At 42.5% G+C, this 19,320-nt stretch overlaps 1 protein-coding gene across 5 annotated transcripts in view; it reads left to right on the top strand.

The window, feature by feature from the left end:
• LOC106584283 (ras-specific guanine nucleotide-releasing factor RalGPS2) overlaps positions 1-19,320 on the top strand; it is a 153,201-nt gene that overhangs the window by 859 nt on the left and 133,022 nt on the right. The window contains exon 1 of one of the 5 annotated variants that reach the window (XM_082967999.1): positions 3,332-3,691. The exons of the other annotated variants lie outside the window; for them this stretch is intronic. The gene's annotated coding sequence lies outside the window, so the exon portion shown is untranslated. Of the gene's footprint in view, positions 1-3,331; positions 3,692-19,320 lie in introns of those variants that run through there. 5 annotated transcript variants of the gene reach the window in all.

The following is a 19,320-nucleotide window of genomic DNA, read 5'->3' as shown; positions in this document are numbered from 1 at the left end:
AAAGCAGAGCACTTTTTAGGGAGGTGCAACGGCCTGTAGTTTATACTCAGGCAAGAAGCATCACGTTAGCCAGCCAGCCGTTGCAATACGAATTCATTAATCTTTCATGACATGTTGGCATCAACATCGTGGTGCCTGCCTACTGTAGCTAGGATATGTCAGCATCAATGTGTTTTGCTACATTAGCTAGGTAACGTTAGGCCCTGTAATGTACCAGTTAAAAGCAATATCGTGGGTCGATATAATTGATTTCAAAGGGTGAAAGTGTAGAGTAATGAATTTATTTGTAATGCACAGTCAAGCACGTCTCATGTCCCACATCATTACATAGATGAGCCATGTTTAACAGATCGCTGATGCATCTTTCATTGCTGCCTTGATATTGCTAGACAATAGCCACTCTTGCTGGGCAAAGCCAGGAACTCTACAGCAACATATATCAGTCATGCCACATGGCATGCAGGCAGATTTCCGTTAACCCAGTAATATCTGTCAAGCAGTGTAAGCTTGTTCCATAACTGAGATGCAGGTCTGGACATTAACGTTTTTAGCCAGTAGGACCTTTTTTTTTCTTTTTTAACTTGTCGGAAAGCTCAAGTCACTTGTCCCCCGCCCCAGATGACACCACTCCAATTCGGATCGGCTTGGCCTAATTGTTTGATATTGTGGGTTTTGCGTGATTTCTTTAACTTGTCCATTCGGCCAGTTGAAATCTATATTTATTATTATATGTTTTTATTATACTTGCCCCGAGGAAGCGGACAAGCGTTCATGTCGAGCCCTGAGATGCCTTATAGTCATGGTAGTGCCTTCACAGCCTGGTTGGTCACAGGCTGTACTGTAGCCAACACCTCTATCCTATCATAACTTGTCATGCCATACACGTTTGGCATGACGTGGAACGAACACAGAGAGGAGTTTGCTAAACTAGCACTTAAACAGATCTGGACCACCAGGCTATATATAATAGCCTTGGTTAGATACACAGACATGTGTATAGTAGGTGCACTTCTGCATTGCCAGATAAACATTCTCTCAAGATGAAACTAACATGCAAGATAGATTTGAGTTGTGTTAGATGCTCATATCTACATAGCTACAATTGTCGTGTCTATTCATTGCTAAAAGATAAAGTGAATAGTCTGATGTTGAATGGTTAGATAAGGTTCCAGATTTCAGCCTAATAAGAGATCACAGCCGCTGAGTCTCCCTGGCAGATCTCCTGTAGGGTAGATTATGTATTTCCATGCATGACTAGAGCTGTTGCATAGGATGCAGAGCAAGATAAACTGAACATAAATATAAATGCAACAATTTCAAAGATTTGACTGAGTTACAGTTCATATAAGGAAATCAGTAAATTTAAATCAATTAGGCCCTAATCTATGAATTTCACATGACTGGGATTACAGATTTACATATGTTGGTCAAAAATACTTTACTAAAAAAAGGTAGGGGCGTGGATCAGAAAACCAGTCAGTATCTGGTGTGACCACTATTTGCCTCATGCAGCGCGATGCATCTCCTTCGCATAGAGTTGATCAGGCTGTTGCTTGTGGAATGTTGTCCCACTCCTATTCAATGGCTGTGTGAAGTTGTTGGATATTGGCGGGAACTGGAACAAGCTGTTGTTGACATCAATCCAAAGCATCTTAAACACGCACAATGGGTGACATGTCTGCTGAGTATGCAGGCCTTGGAAGAATTGGGACATTTTGACATCAGCAAACCGCTTGCACAAACAATGCCACACACACAGTCTGCCATCTGCCCGGTACAGTTGAAACCAGCTCATGAACTATGAGACCAACACTTTACATGTTGCGTTTATATTTTTGTTCAGTGTGTATATATTTTTTACTGAACTTTGGGGGGGGGGGGGGCAAAATCTCTGGATTAATCTGTTTGCCTACCCCTGGTGTACAGAGCATTCAATAATCAAGATTAGTAAGGCAAAGTTTCACCATAATATAGGGAAAGGGAATACCTAGTCAGTTGCACAACTGAATGCATTCAACTGAATTATTTCTTCTGCATTTAACCCAACCCCTTTGAATTAGAGAGGTGTGGGGGGCTGCCTAAATCGAAATCCACGTCACCAGTGCCCGTGGAACAGTTGTTGTTGGGGTTTAACTTTCTGGCTCAATGGCAGAACGGCAGATGTTTTCCACCTTGCTGGTTCAGGGATTCGAACCAGTGATCTTCCGGTTACTGGCCCAATGCTCTTTACTGCCAGGCTACATGCCACCCCATGGTGCATGTACAGCCAATCTGTTTCTCTTGCATCTGTGTCTCATTTAAACAGACGAGTTGGCTTAAATTGGCCTTTTCCTGGTCTTCTATCTTGTCACGATCTCATTTTTGCACACTAGTTTGTCACTGTCTGTATGTCGCTAGGGCTGGGAATTGCCAGGGACCTCACAATATGATATCATGATTCTATATGTATTGCGATTTGATAATGTGATTTTATTGCGATTTGATGTTCCAAACATATTGCTCATGTCAGCTGAAGAGGGACGAGAGCCATGAGAAAACAAGTTAGATCAGTCATGGTAATAAAAGTGCTGAAAACAAATTGGCTCTCTTTTAAAAAAGATGGAGAACAAGCTATGAAGGAAAAATACTGCCGTTTTGGTGCAGGTACTGCCAACTAGCGTAAAACAATACGATGTATCGTCAAATAATATCTTGATATGTAACTGTATAATTTTATCTTTTTTCATGTCACTGGCCCTCCCTGACTGTCCCACACGAACACTGGTTAGTGCAGTCTAATCTAAGTGGTAGTACTGCTGTGCTCTAGGTGTGCCCATCTGGTGCTGGGTGCTGTAGTTGTGTTCTGTCTTTCCAAGGCCTGAAATGTGATTAGCTGTAAAATGAGACTCTCTGCTGTGTGTGTGTGTGCGCATGCGCTACAGGGCATGCGTCAGATGTCAGCGCCATGGTCTGTCTCGCGTTTAGTTAGCCTGCTCTGGGTTTTGTCCCTCGGATGACATGGGACTTTCTTAAAGATGGAGTCCGGATTTGTTGTTATTTTGTCAACTAAACTGAGGTAAGGAGCATGGTAAAAACAAAATGCAGAACAGCAGAAAATGTACTATCACATGCGCAATGATTTCTGAGAAGGGGAAATCTTTGTTTGCAGTAACCTCTTTGTTGTAATATCCCAAACAGATGTGGCAGTTTCACCACTTAAGGATTCTAGCTTTAAATTGCAACATGTGTCTTGGTCTGTGTGTGTCTCAATGTTGGTCTTTGTGAACCGTTTTAAGAAGCAAGGCATATCACGTCAGTACTTCACAGGAGAGGCATTGCAACATGTTCTTTTTGGGGGGGCTGAGATAATGGATGGGCTGGACATGCCGACAGATGAGTTTGGATTGCTCTGTCATGTAGCACGCTTTTGTCTATAACATCAGCTGCTCAGTATGTGTAGATAATCCTTGGAAACACAGCTTTTTTAGCCATGGAGAACTGCAAAAGTGTTGCTACTGCTCTTAACAACATTACTACCCTGAATTTAGCAGGAGCTATCAACAAAGATCAGTGGAAAAAATTGTGATGGACTACTTTCTGCACACAGTCAGTGTGAACCGGAGTGACTTGACACAACAATGGGCCAAACAAGCTGTAGCTAGCTACAAACAGAAAATACATGCTACCGTGAAGTGTTCATCCATGTATATGGGTAAGAGGCAAGCTACAGTTTGAGATATTTTAAGTACACTTGCCAATTTTACGTGTATGATCTGTGTAGCAATATTATTCGTATCTCAGTCATTTGCATTGCTAGTTATAGCCTATTGTTAGCTAGCTAGCTCAAATTGAACCTAGTTACTACAGCATTTCATGCATGGTGGCTAGCTATGACAATCAATTTGTATTGCTAGTAGAATGGGTTGGGATTATGGTTCATTGTTTAGCTAGCTACATGTCTAAGCAAAATACTCTACTTCAACAGAAGATTACATGACCCATCAAGTTAGCCAGGTATTTCTGAGGGTGATTATGGCCATCTATTGTATTTCATTAAGATGTGTAACACGTCGAGACAATGACCCATCCGCTTCGCAAGATGTGGATGAGGGGTGGTTATAGCATTTCTTTCACGTGACCAATTTAGACAAGTGTCTGTTATCGTATCCGTAAAGTGACAGTTAAATTACTCACTCTTTAGCACATGGCCTCGTGAATCCATAAAGCGATGGGTGGGGCTAAGGCTTAAGAGGGTTTGAATGATGCTGAATAGGTGTAGACAACGAGCTCTCTGTACCAAGGGCCATTTTCTCAAAAGTGGGGTTACAAGTTTATCAACTTTCAAAGCAGAATTACTTTCCCATTGTTCCTCATGCAGTGTATGATATACCATTTTGTAGCTCTGAGTCTCTACCTTTATCCTAGGTAAAAAAAACACAATTTCATATTTGGCTACACAAGATCGAAGCGGTGGGTCACATTTTAAGATGCAAGCTGACCTGTCTAGGATGTCTTTGGCCCTAACATTTTTTGTGACTGAATGGTGATAGTGATGCTGCAGTCAGCCATGGAGATTTAGGCAGGGGCCGCGTTAGAGTTCAGTGATTTGCATTTTCAAAACACAGACATTCAAAAGGTAAAATGCATTTTAAGCCATTTCACCGCTCATTTTTTTTCTCTTCAATAAAGTGATCAGGGGCGTGCAACTAGTTATTTTCTTTCACAGAAAATACATTTAGTGCAACACATTCTGCAGGAAATAGCAGTGTGTAAGGTGTCTCTGGTGGTGCTGGTTGCCTACTGAAGTAGGTGTCAAGCGATATTAGTCAGTCAGGCGCTGTATCTTGCGAAAGTATTCACCCCCCCTTGGCATTTTTCCTATTTTGTTGCCTTACAACCTGGAATTAAAATAGCTTTTTGGGGGGATTTTGATCATTTGATTTGCACAACATGCCTACCACTTTGAAGATGCAAAATATTTTTTGTGAAACAAATAAGACACTGAACTTTGCATATCTATTAACCCCCCCCCCCCCCCAAGTCAATACTTTGTAGATCCACCTTTTGCAGCAATCACAGCTGCAAGTCTCTTGGGGTATGTCTCTATAAGCTTGGCACATCTAGCCATGGGGATTTTTACCCATTTTTCAAGGCAAAACTGCTCCAGCTCCTTCAAGTTAGATGGGTTCCACTGGTGTACAGCAATCTTTAAGTCATACCACAGATTCTCAATTGGATTGAGGTCTGGGCTTTGACTAGGCCATTCCAAGACAATTAAATGTTTCCCCTTAAACCACTCGAGTGTTGCTTTAGCAGTATGCTTAGGGTCATTGTCCTGCTGGAAGGTGAACCTCCGTCTCAAATCTCTGGAAGATTGAAACAGGTTTCCCTCAAGAATTTCCCTGTATTTAGCGCCATCCATCATTCCTTCAATTCTGACCAGTTTTCCAGTCCTTGCCGCTGGAACAACATCCTCACAGCATGATGCTGCCACCACCATGCTTCACTGTGGGGATGGTGTTCTCGGGGTGATGAGAGGTGTTGGGTTTGCGCCTTCAAGCAATGGCTTTTTTTTCTGGCCACTCTTCCGTAAATCCCATCTCTGTGGAGTGTACGGCTTAAAGTGGTCCTATGGACAGATATTTCAATCTCCGCTGTGGAGCTTTGCAGATCCTTCAGGGTTATCTTTGGTCTCTTTGTTGCCTCTCTGATTTAATGCTCTCCTTGCCTGGTCTCCGAGTTTTGATGGGCGGCCCTTTCTTGGCAAGTTTGTTCTGGTGCCATATTCTTTCCAATTTTTAAATAATGGATTCAATGGTGCTCTGTGGGATGTTGAAAGTTTCCGTTTTTTTTATAACCCAACCCTGATCTGTACTTCTCCACAACTTTGGCCCTGACCTGTTTGGAGAGGTACTTGGTCTTCATGGTGCCACTTGCTTAGTGGTGTTGCAGACTCTGGGGCCTTTCATAACAGGTGTGTATGTATACGTGTTTATTAATATACATACATACATACAGTGGGGAGAACAAGTATTTGATACACTGCCGATTTTGCAGGTTTTCCTACTTACAAAGCATGAAGAGGTCTGTAATTTTTATCATAGGTACACTTCAACTGTGAGAGACGGAATCTAAAACAAAAATCCAGAAAATAACATGATTTCTAAGTAATTAATTTGCATTTTATTGCATGACATAAGTATTTGATACATCAGAAAAGCAGAACTTAATATTTGGTACACAATCCTTTGTTTGCAATTAGAGATCATACGTTTCTTGTAGTTCTTGACCAGGTTTGCACACACTGCAGCAGGGATTTTGGCCCACTCCTCCATACAGACCTTCTCCAGATCCTTCAGGTTTCGGGGCTGTCGCTAGGCAATATGGACTTTCAGCTCCCTCCAAAGATTTTCTATTGGGTTCAGGTCTGGAGACTGGCTAGGCCACTCCAGGACCTTGAGATGCTTCTTACGGAGCCACTCCTTAGTTGCCCTGGCTGTGTGTTTCGGGTCGTTGTCATGCTGGAAGACCCAGCCACGACCCATCTTCAATGCTCTTACTGAGGGAAGGAGGTTGTTGGCCAATATCTCGCGATACATGGCCCCATCCATCCTCCCCTCAATATGGTGCAGTCGTCCTGTCCCCTTTGCAGAAAAGCATCCCCAAAGAATGATATGTCCACCTCCATGCTTCACGGTTGGGATGGTGTTCTTGGGGTTGTACTCATCCTTCTTCCTCCAAACACGGCGATTGGAGTTTAGACCATAAAGCTCTATTTTTGTCTCATCAGACCACATGACACTCTCCCATTCCTCCTCTGGATCATCCAGATGGTCATTGGCAAACTTCAGACGGGCCTGGACATGCGCTGGGTTGAGCAGGGTGACCTTGCGTGCGCTGCAGGATTTTAATCCGTGACGGCGTAGTGTGTTACTAATGGTTTTCTTTGAGACTGTGGTCCCAGCTCTCTTCAGGTCATTGACCAGGTCCTGCCGTGTAGTTCTGGGCTGATCCCTCACCTTCCTCATGGTCATTGATGCCCCACGAGGTGAGATCTTGCATGGAGCCCCAGACCGAGGGTGATTGACCGTCATCTTAAACTTATTCAATTTTCTAATAATTACGCCAACAGTTGTTGCCTTCTCACCAAGCTGCTTGCCTATTGTCCTGTAGGCCATCTCAGCCTTGTGCAGGTCTACAATTCTATCCCTGATGTCCTTAGACAGCTCTCTGGTCTTGGCCATTGTGGAGAGGTTGGACTCTGTTTGATTGAGTGTGTGGACAGGTGTCTTTTATACAGGTAACGAGTTCAAACAGGTGCAGTTAATACAGGTAATGAGTGGAGGGCTTCTTAAAGAAAAACTAACAGGTCTGTGAGAGCCGGAATTCTTACTGGTTGGTAGGTGATCAAATACATATGTCATGCAATAAAATGCAAATTAATTACTTAATCATACAATGTGATTTTTCTGGATTTTTGTTTTAGATTCCGTCTCTCACAGTCTGTCCTCGGGTGCAACACTCACTACAGATTTCAAAACTGCCTCTGGAAGCAACGTCAGTACAATAACTTTTAGTCGGGAGCTTCATGAAATGGGTTTCCTTTGCCAAGCAGCCGCACGCAAGCCTAAAATCACCATGTGCAATGCCAAGCGTCGGCTGGGGGGGTGTAAAGCTTTCTGCAATTGGACTCTGGTGCAGTGGAAATGCGTTCTCTGGAGTGATAAATCACGCTTCACCATCTGGCAGTCTGACCGACGAATCTGGGTTTGGCGGATGCCAGGAGAACGCTACCTGCCGCAATGCATAGTGCCAACTATAAAGTTTAGTGGAGGAATAATGCTCTCGGGGGCAGTTTTTTTCATGGCTTGGGCTAGGCCCCTTAGTTCCAGTGAAGGGAAATCTTAACGCTACAGCAGACAGTGACATTGTAGACTATTCTGTGCATCCAACCGTGTGCAACAGTTTGGGGAAGGTCCTTCTCTTTTTCAGCATGACAATGCCCCCGTGCACAAAGCGAGGTCCATACAAATGATTTGTCAAGATTGTTGTAGGATAACTTGACTGGCTTCAAGCCCATCGAACACCTTTGGAATGAATTGCAATGCCAAATGCGGGCCAGGCCTAAAGCCCAACGTCAGTCCCCTACCTCACTAATGCTCTTGTGGCTGAATGAAACCAAGTCCCCGCAGCAATGTTCCAACATCTAGTGGAAATCCTTCCCAGAAGGGTGGAGGCTGTTATAGCAGCACAGGGGGGACCAACTCCATATTAATGCCTATGATTTTGGAATGTGATGCTCGAGTGGGTGTCCACATGCTTTTGGTCATGTAGTGTATGTTTTCACACCCCTGAGTCAATACATGTTAGAATCGACTTTGGCAGCCATCACAGCTTTGAGTCTTTTCTGGGTAAGAGCTTTGCACACCTGGATTGTACAATGTTGGCACTTTTATTTTTTTTATTCTTCAAGCTCTGTCAAGCTGATTTTTAAGTCAAAACTGTAACTAGGCCACTCGGGAACATACAATGTCATCTTAGTAAGCAACCTTTGTGTATATTTGGCTTTGTGTTTTAGGTTATTGTCCTGCTGAAAGGTGAATTTGTCTCCCAGTGTCTGTTGGACAGCAGACAGAATCAGGATTTCCTCTTGGATTTTTGCCTGTGCTTAGCTCTAGCTCATATATTTTTTTATCCCCCCCAAAAACTCCCTAGACCTTGCCAATGACCAGCATACCCATGACATGATGCAGCCACAACCATGCTTGAAAATATAGAGTTGTACTCAGTGACGTGTTTTGGGCAAATCCAACAACACAACACTTTATATTCAGGACATATATTTTTGTTGCAGTTTTACTTTAGTGATTCAAGGCAAATAAAAAGTACAGGCTTTCTTCTTTTCACTCTGTCATTTAGGTTTGTATTGTGGAGTAACACAGTGTTGTTCCATCCTCAGTTTTCTGAAATCCCTGAGCAGTGTCCTTCCTCTCCGGCAACTGAGTTAGGAAGGGCCCCTATATCTTTGTAGTGACTAGGTGTATTGAAACACCATCCAAAGTGGAATTAATAACTGCACCATGCTCAAAGGGATATTCAATGTCTGCTATTTATTTTACCCATCTACCAATAGGTGCCCTTCTTTGTGAGGTATTGGAAAAACCTCCCTGGAGTGGGTCCTGGGTGGCACCACGGTCAAAAGCACTGCACCGCAGTGGCGCCACTACAGCCTGGGGTTCGATCCGGCTGTTACTGCGATCCCCATAGGACGGCGCACAATTGGCCCAGTGCCGTACGGGTTAGGGGAGAGTTTGGCTGGTGGGTCTTTAACTTGGCTCATTGTGCTCTAGCGACTCCTTGTGACAGGTTCGGGCGCCTGCTAGTTGACTTCGGTCGTCAGTCGAATTGTTTCTCATCCGACTCATTGTTGCAGGTGACATTTGATATTTTATTAGGATCCCCATTAGCTGTTGCAAAAGCAGTAGTTACTCTTCCTGGGGTCCACACAAAACATGAAACATAATACAGAATGACATACAGATCAAAAGACAAGACAAGATCAGCTCAAGGACAGAACTATATACATTTTTAAAAAAAGGCACATGTAGCCTACATATCAAGGCATACACAACTATCTAGGTCAAATAGGGGAGAGGCGTTGTGCCGCGAGGTGTTGCTTTATCTGTATTATATAAACCAAGTTTGCTGTTTTATTTGAGCAATATGAAATGGAAGGAAGTTCCATGCAATTAGGGCCCTATATAATACTGTACGTTTTCTTATATTTATTCTGGATTTGGGGACTATGAAGAGACCCCTGGTGGGATAAGTGTGTGTGTCAGAGCTCTGTGTAAGTTGATTATGTAAACAATTTGGGATTTTCAACACAGTTTACAATCTAAGGTAACACCTCAACTTGTTCATCAGCCACACCATTCATTACCAGATTCAGCTGAGGTCTATAACTTAAGGAATGATTTGTACCAAATAAAATGCTCTTAGTTTTAGAGATGTTCAGGACCAGTTTATTATTGGCCACCCATTCCAAAACAGACTGCAACTCTTTGTTAAGGGTTTCAGTGACTTCATTAGCTGTGGTTGCTGACGCGTATATGGTTGAATCATCAGCATACATGGACACACATGCTTTGTTTAATGCCAGTGGCAGGTCATTGGTAAAAATAGGAAAGAGTAGAGCTGCCCTGCAGTACACCACACTTTACATGTTTGACGTTAGAGAAGCTTCCATTAAAGAAAACCCTTTTGAGTTCTATTAGATAACCATATCGTGGATTCAGAGCTGAGGTTGAAAAGCCATAACGTTTTTTTTTTCAACAACCGGTTATAGATTTCAATGCAGCCATTGATATTGACTAACAGTACAGCTCCCACAATCTTATCAATTTCTTTCAACCATCAGTCATTTGTGTCAGTGCAGTACATGTTGAGTACCCTTCTCTTTAAGCATGCTGTAAGTCTGTTGTTCATTTGTTTACAGAGAAGTAGCATTGTATTTGGTCAAACACCATTTTTTTTCCCCCCCAACAGTTTGCAAAGAACTGGCAGCAAGCTTATAGGTCTGCTGTTAGAACCAGTAAAGGCCGCTTTACCACTCTTGGGTAGCGGAATTACTTTGGCTTCCCTCCAGGCCTGAGGACAAAGACTTTCCTCTAGGCTCAGATTTAAAGATATGACAGATAGGAGTGGCTATAGTCAGCTACCATCCTCAGTATCTTTCCATCTAAGTTGTCAATGCCAGGAGGTTTGTCATTATTGATCGATAACAATAATGTTTCGACCTCTCCCTCACTAACTTCAGAATTCAAACTTGAAATGCTTTTCTTTCATTATTAGTTTTTTTATGCATCAATACAATTTCCCACTTTTGTTGTTCGCATTTCCTGCTTAAGTTTGCACACTTTGCCAATGAAATAATCATTCAAATGGTTTCATGATGAATAAGCCATCTGATTCAATGAAAGATGGAGTGGAATTCATTTTTCTGCCCATAATTTCATTTAAAGTACTCATGTTTTTTTCCCCATCATTCTTTATATCATTGATCTTGTCTTCATAATACAGTTTCTTCTTCCTTTTTGTTGAGTTTAGTCACATCATTTCTCAATTTGCAGTAAGTAAGCCAGTCAGATGTGCAGCCAGATTCATTAGCCACTCCTTTTGCCACATCTCTTTCAACCATACAGTTTATCAATTCCTCATCAATCCATGGATCCTTGACAGTTATAACAGTTTCTTAACAGGTGCATGTTTATCAATACTTGGAAGAAGCAATTTCATAAATTCATTAAGTACAGTGTCTGGATGCTCCTCATTAATCACATCAGACCAACAAATATTTTTAACGTTATCCACACGAGTCACAGCTAAATCTTTTGTATGATCTTTTATACACTATTTTAGGCCCTGTTGTTGGAACTATGGCTTTCCTGGATATAGCCACTGCATCCAATGGGCATGGATACAGCTTTAGAACAAAGTTCTACAGTATTAGTAAAAAATGTGATAAATACATGTGGATGATCTTGTTCCTGTAGTGTTTGTAAATACCCTGGTAGGTTGATTAATAACCTGAAACTGATTACAGTAAGAAGCTTCCTCTTGAGCAGACGGCTTGATGAAAACCAGTCAATATTCAGGTCCCCAAGAAAGTAGACCTCTGTTAACATCACATACACTATCAAGCATTTCACACATAATATTTAGATACTGACTGTTAGCACTTGGTGGCCTATAGCAACACCACAAAAGAAAAGGCCTTAGATGTGCCAAGTGAACCTGCAACCACAACACTTCAATAACACTTGACATGAGATCTTCTCTAAGCATTACAGGAATATGGCTCTGAATAAATACAGCAACACCTCCCCCATAAGCATTTCTGTCTCTTCTGTAGATGTTATATCCTTGTATTGCTATTGCTGTATCATCAAATGAATTGAGTCTCAGAAATGGCTAATATATGAATGTTATCTGATGTTAGCAAGTTATTGATTTCATGAACCTTATTTCTAAGGCTACATATATTAATATGGGCTATTTTCAGCCCTTTCCTGGGTAGCTTATCAGAGATAGTCATAATACGGAAAAGAACAACAAAGCGAGAGAAAAATATACATTCAGCAGTCCATTAATCAATTGGTGTGTGTTGTGGGGTTGAAGCTACGAACCCAAAGGCTTGGCTCTCTCATCCCTTCCAGGCTTCTGGGAGGGAGGGTGGACAATGAGCCTGTCATAGTGGATGTAAGCAATGTCCCTACTCGCTCTGGCAGCTTTCATGGCTGGGATAAGTTCTTTCCTCTTCTGGCGCACAGCTTCAGGATAGTCCTCGTTGAGGAAGATATACGTTCCTCTCAAGTTCTTGGCTCTTTCCAGAACAGCTACCTTGTCCTTGAACCTCAGGAACTTGACCACTATCGGCCTGGGCCAGTTTTCCAGTCCTGTGGCCGCGCTCCACCTCAATCTTCCTGTGGTCCATCTTCTTCAATTTTTCAGAGATAATTTCCCTCACTTTGTCCTCAGACTCCGTCCAGGTCTCATGTGAAGATTCTGCAATTCTGTCCACAACCATGTTGTTCTGTCTTGATTGTCTCTCGAGATCCCTGATTTTTATCTGTCATTGTTATCATGGATTCACACACACAACTGATGTCTTCTCTCAATGACTTGCATATTGCTGTCTTCTTGCCGTTTTCCTGTTTCAACTCATCGAGCTGACCCTGAGAGAACTGCAAACTTCTTCAGGTCCTGGACCTCTCTGGTCAGGTCGTCCATTCTTTTATTTGTAGAATCTATGAGTATTTGGACAAAACACTTGAAACAATTTTCTACAACAGTTGTTACAACAAGGTCACTTTGTTTAAAATATCCTTCACGTGTGTTAGACCCCTGTCTTCAACGGTACTCTCGCAGGCTTTGATCTTTGTCATGGTAGCTAGCAATGTAGGTTACGCTGTTACTCCTCGCAGTTCCTGACAGGGCATGTCACGGCGAAGATTGAAAACAACAAACAGGGATCTAGACGGCCACAATCCGCGGTCCCAGCCACAATGGCTAACCATGTCGCGGGCTGCTTTCAAGAAAACCCTGCTAGCTTGATATGCATCTAGGCTAGCTGCGACGCCAAATAGCTCCTCAGACCCGTCCTTGGTCGGCAGGATCACTGGAAAGAGACAAGCAGTCCCAGCAACTGATGCCAACTGCGTCGTGGGATCCAAACTAAGAAGCTAGCTAGCTACCAATAACTTTCCAATACACTTTCAAACAAACAAAACCGAGCTCAACCTTGTTCCGCATTCAACAGGAAGTGACATCCAGGTTAAGCGAGCAGTGTGATAAGAAGTAGGCTGCCAGGCAGGTGGGGATAAATGCTTGTGGCCATAACACCCAGGCCTGGTTAGTACTGTGACAGGAGACTGCCTGAGAATACCAGTTGCCATAATTGCACTGGGTCCATGCAACTTAGTGTGAGTTAAGCACATTTTTAGTCCTGAGCTTATTTAGGTTGCCGTAACCAAGCGGTTGAATACTTATTGACTGAAAACATTTCAGCTCTTCATTTTTAATTGATTTGTAAACAATTCTAAAAACATAACTCCACTTTGACATTATGCGGTGTGTGTGTGGCCAGTGACCCAATCTACATTTCAAATTCGGGCTTTAACCTCTATGGGCTAGGTGGGACGCGTCCCACCTACTCAACAGCCAGTTGAATCCTGTGGCGCGTTATTCAAATACCTTAGATATGCTATTACTTCAATTTTTCAAAAATATGACTATTTTACACCATTTTAAAGATAAGACTCTCGTTAATCTAACCACACTGTCCGATTTCAAAAAGGCTTTACAACGAAAGCAAAACATTAGATTATGTCAGCAGAGTACCCAGCCAGAAATAATCAGACACCCATTTTTCAAGCTAGCATATAATGTCACATAAACCCAAACCACAGCTAAATGTAGCACTAACCTTTGATGATCTTCATCAGATGACAACCCTAGGACATTATGTTATACAATACATGCATGTTTTGTTCAATCAAGTTCATATTTATATCAAAAACCAGCTTTTTACATTAGCATGTGACTAGCATGTGACTAGCATTCCCACCGAACACTGCCGGTGAATTTACTAAATTACTCACGATAAACGTTCACAAAAAGCATAACAATTATTTTAAGAATTATAGATACAGAACTCCTGTATGCACTCGCTATGTCCGATTTTAAAATAGCTTTTCGGTGAAAGCACATTTTGCAATATTCTCAGTAGATAGCCCGGCATCACAGGGCTAGCTATTTAGACACCCAGCAGGTTTAGCACTCATCAAAGTCAGATTTACTGTAAGAAAAATGTTATTACCTTTGTTGTCTTCGTCAGAATGCACTCCCAGGACTTCTACTTCAATAACAAATGTTGGTTTGGTCCAAAATAATCCATCGTTATATCCAAACAGCGGCGTTTTGTTCGTGCGTTCTAGACACTATCCTAAAGGGTAAATAAGGGTGGCGAGCATGGCGCAATTCGTGACAAAAAAATTCTAAATATTCCATTACCGTACTTCGAAGCATGTCAACCGCTGTTTAAAATCAATATTTATGCCATTTTTCTCATAAAAAAAGCGATAATATTCCGACCGGGAATCTGCTTTTAGGTAAACAGACAAAGGAAAAGAAAGTATTAAACCGCTTGGTTACGGCAACCTAAATAAGCTCAGGACTAAAAATGTGCTTAACTCAACTCACACTAAGTTGCATGGACTCAGCGCCTAAGCCCATAGTACTCTGAGTGGCCACTTGCCAAAAGCGATAGTGTTTCAGCCAGAGCCTGCCTCGATATCGTTCAGCTTTTTCCCGGGCTCTGAGACCCTATGGAAGCCGTAGGAAGTGTCACGTTATTGCACAGATCCTGAGTCTTCAATAAAAAGAGCCAAGATGAAACACTACTTCTCAGACAGGCCACTTCCTGCTTGAAATCTTCTCAGGTTTTGGCCTGCCATATGAGTTCTGTTATACTCACGACACCATTCAAACAGTTTTAGAAACTTTAGGGTGTTTTCTATCCAAAGCCAATACTTATATGCATATTCTAGTTACTGGGCAGGAGTAGTAACCAGATTAAATCGGGTACGTTTTTTATCCAGCCGTGTCAATACTGCCCCCTAGCCCTAACAGGACCTAAAATGTGGAAAAAGTCAAGGGGTGTGAACTTTCTGAAGGCACTGTATATCAATAGGCTCTAACACACTCACTGAAGACTTTTTCACTTCTAAATGTATTTACACTATTAGTTCTCAGCGGTCTTGAGTGACTGTCCCATCTGAGGATACTGTAGAGAGGTGATAGAGGAACTTATGAGGTGGTGTCATAAACCTACGTGGCCAAGGTGAGAGGGGTAGGGGAACGAGGTCTGTGAGTGAAGGCATGCAGAAGACCAGCGACGAAGGGCTTGAACAGCCATTACTGCCGTTGAGTCAGTTTCTGCAGTAACATGGACTGTTAAAGGGAAAATACACTCAGACTATCTTTTTGGTATTTTTTTCGTTAGTCCTCTGATGCAGTCCCAAAACATTCATCCACTCCTGAAACAGTCCCAAAATGTTTTGCATGTCAGCAGTCAAGTTGTCAAGATGTTTGTCTTTCAAGAAGTGTCAATGGCCACATGATGATGCATGATATATATTGTGATTATCACAATTCTATATGCAAATCGATATTGCGATTTGATGTTCCAAACTTATTGCTCTCTGTCTGTTGCAGAGAGACGAGAGCGCATGAGAAAATTATTTCAGGGAAATAAAAATGATGGCTCACTAGGCTATTTGGAAAGATTGGTACAGCAGGCTTAGCGCCAGCTAAAGCTACCTACAGTAGCAAAAAAATATGTACTTAGAGTCAAATATAGATATAATATTGTCCCAGAAATATTGTGATATGTATCGATTTTATTTTTTCATCACTAGAATAGCCTGCCTGCCTCCCTCTGCTCTCGCTCCTCTTCCTGTTCTCACCCTTTCTCAGGGAGATGTTTTATGCCGATCCCCTTTTATCGTGTGTGTGCGTATAAAAATGTATGAGCATTTGGGTGTCTGTTTTTGTTCCTCTCCAGCATGCAATGTGCACTCTGACTGAACTCTGAGAGCTAACTATTGTGTGTTTTTTGCCCTCCACTGACCAGCCCTCTGAAAGACATGTCCATGCTAAATCATGTGGACACTGCTGCTCAGCGGGCGTTCATTCTACCACTTGGTTAGGAGTCCCTTCAGCTCTCCCTCTCTTCCCCCTCTCTACAAGCTGTAATGGGTTGTTTTATCAGTCCCTGGAGACAGGGCAGTGCCAGGTTAGAGGAACGTGTGTGTGGGAGGGAGGCCCTACTGCAGCTTTGTTATCCAAGTCTTGCTCAGTGAAGCACCTTCAAAGAGCATTAACTACACACTAGAGTATTTGTTCCTATGCTTGGAGACTAGTGTCAGTACTGTCACAACTATTTTGTGTATATGTCAACACTGTTACACTAAATAAACTCTGATAGAGAGAAACATATACAGCAGTATTTTCCTCTTTTAAAGACATACAGTGAGGTTCGATTAGTATTGGGACAGTTACACATTTTGTTTTTGCATCTACTCCAACACGTTGGATGCATTTGATACAAAGATGGCACAAAGATCATACCCCCAAGACATGCTAACATTTCACCATTACCAATAACAGGGGAAGTAAGCATTTTTGTCAGGGTATGATATTTATGCCTCAAACTTTCTCGCTTATCATTATTCACGATTCAGGATTATCCGTAATGGTAGAATCCACATTTAGAGATTCTCCGCTACTTTTTTTTAAAATATATTTTTGTTTTAGTGATGCACCGATTTGACATTTTTAGCCGATACCGATATCTGATATTTTCCTTGCCCAAAAAAACCTGATGCCGATATACAAATGTTTAGCGGCCTTTTAAACATTCTAGTATAGTTAACTTCCCTGGGCTAGGTGGGATGCTTGCGTCCCACCTAGTCAACAGCCAGTGGAATTGCGTGGCGCGAAATACAAATACCTCAAATGCTATAACTTCAATTTCTCAAACATATACATTTACATTTAAGTCATTTAGCAGACGCTCTTATCCAGAGCGACTTACAAATTGGTGCATTCACCTTATAATATCCAGTGGAACAACCACTTACAATAGTGCATCTAAATCTTTTAAGGGGGGTTAGAAGGATTACTTTATCCTATCCCAGGTATTCCTTAAAGAGGTGGGGTTTCAGGTGTCTCCGGAAGGTGGTGATTGACTCTGCTGTCCTGGCGTCGTGAGGGAGCTTGTTCCACCATTGGGGTGCCAGAGCAGCGAACAGTTTTGACTGGGCTGAGCGGGAACTGTGCTTCCTCAGAGGTAGGGAGGCGAGCAGGCCAGAGGTGGATGAACGCAGTGCCCTTGTTTGGGTGTAGGGCCTGATCAGAGCCTGAAGGTACGGAGGTGCCGTTCCCCTCACAGCTCCGTAGGCAAGCACCATGGTCTTGTAGCGGATGCGAGCTTCGACTGGAAGCCAGTGGAGAGAGCGGAGGAGCGGGGTGACGTGAGAGAACTTGGGAAGGTTGAACACCAGACGGGCTGCGCCGTTCTGGATGAGGTGTAGGGGTTTAATGGCACAGGCAGGGAGCCCAGCCAACAACGAGTTGCAGTAATCCAGACGGGAGATGACAAGTGCCTGGATTAGGACCTGCGCCGCTTCCTGTGTGAGGCAGGGTCGTACTCTGCGAATGTTGTTGAGCATGAACCTACAGGATCGGGTCACCGCCTTGATGTTAGTGGAGAACGACAGGGTGTTGTCCAGGGTCACGCCGAGGCTCTTAGCACTCTGGGAGGAGGACACAAGGGAGTTGTCAACCGTGATGGCAACCATATGACTTTTACACCATTTTAAAGACGAGACTCTCGTTAATCTAACCACATTGTCCGATTTCAAAAAGGCTTTACAGTGAAAGCAAAACATTAGATTGTCAGAGTACCCTGCCAAAAATAATCACACAGCCATTTTCAAAGCATGCATAAATGTCACAAAAACCAAAACCACAACTAAATGCAGCACTAACCTTTGATGATCTTCATCAGATGACACTCCTAGGACATTATGTTATACAATGCATGCATGTTTTGTTCAATCAAGTTCATATTTATATCAAAAAACTGCTTTTTACATTAGCATGTGATGTTCAGAACTAGCATACCCACCGCAAACTTCCGGTATATTTACTAAATTACTCATGATAAACGTTCACAAAATACATAACAATTATTTTAAGAATTATAGATACAGAACTCCTTTTATGCAATCGCGGTGTCAGATTTTGAAAATAGCTTTTTGGCGAAAGCACATTTTGCAATATTCTGAGTACATATCACGGCTAGCTATTTTGACACCCACCAAGTTTGGGGCTCACCAAACTCAGAATTACTATTAGAAAAATTGGATTACCTTTGCTGTTCTTCGTTAGAATGCACTCCCAGGACTTCTACTTCAACAACAAATGTTGTTTTGGTTCCAAATAATCCATAGTTATATCCAAATACCTCCGTTCGTGCGTTCACGTCACTATCCGAAGGGTGACGCGCGAGCGCATTTCGGGACAAAAAATGTCAAAATATTCCATTACCGTACTTTGAAGCATGTCAAACGCTGTTTAAAATCAATTTTTATGCTATTTGTATCATAAAATAGCGATAATATTCCAACCGCGCGATGTTGTATTCATTCAAAGGCTGAAAGAAAAGAATTGAGAAATCTCGTGAACGCGCCTCTCAGTCTCACTGTCCCCAGGCTGACCACTCCCAAATTCTCCTGCTGTTCTTCGCCCAGAGACAGCAGACACCCCATTCCACTTTCTGCCGCCTTCTGAGAGCCAATGGAAGCCTTAGAAAATGTCACGTTACAGCAGAGATGCTGTATTTTTGATAGAGATGCAACTAGAAGGATAACAAATTGTCAGACAGGGCACTTCCTGTATGGAATCTTCTCAGGTTTTGGCCTGCCATATGAGTTCTGTTATACTCACAGACACCATTCAAACAGTTTTAGAAACGTTGGAGTGTTTTCTATCCAAATCTACTAATTATATGCATATTCTAGTTTCTGGGCAGGAGTAGTAACCAGATTAAATCGGGTATGTTTTTTTTATCCGGCCGTGCAAATACTGCCCCCGAGCCCCAACAGGTTAACACACACACGGAGGCAGTGGTCTAAGGCACTGCATCTCAGTGCAAGAGGCGTCACTACAGTTACTGGTTCGAATCCAGGCTGTATCACATCCGGCCGTGATTGG

The sequence above is a fragment of the Salmo salar genome, chromosome 23, assembly GCF_965601325.2.
Source record: "Salmo salar chromosome 23, fSalSal1, whole genome shotgun sequence".
NCBI classification, from domain to species: domain Eukaryota; kingdom Metazoa; phylum Chordata; class Actinopteri; order Salmoniformes; family Salmonidae; genus Salmo; species Salmo salar.
This window is presented reverse-complemented; position numbering and strand designations above follow the sequence as displayed.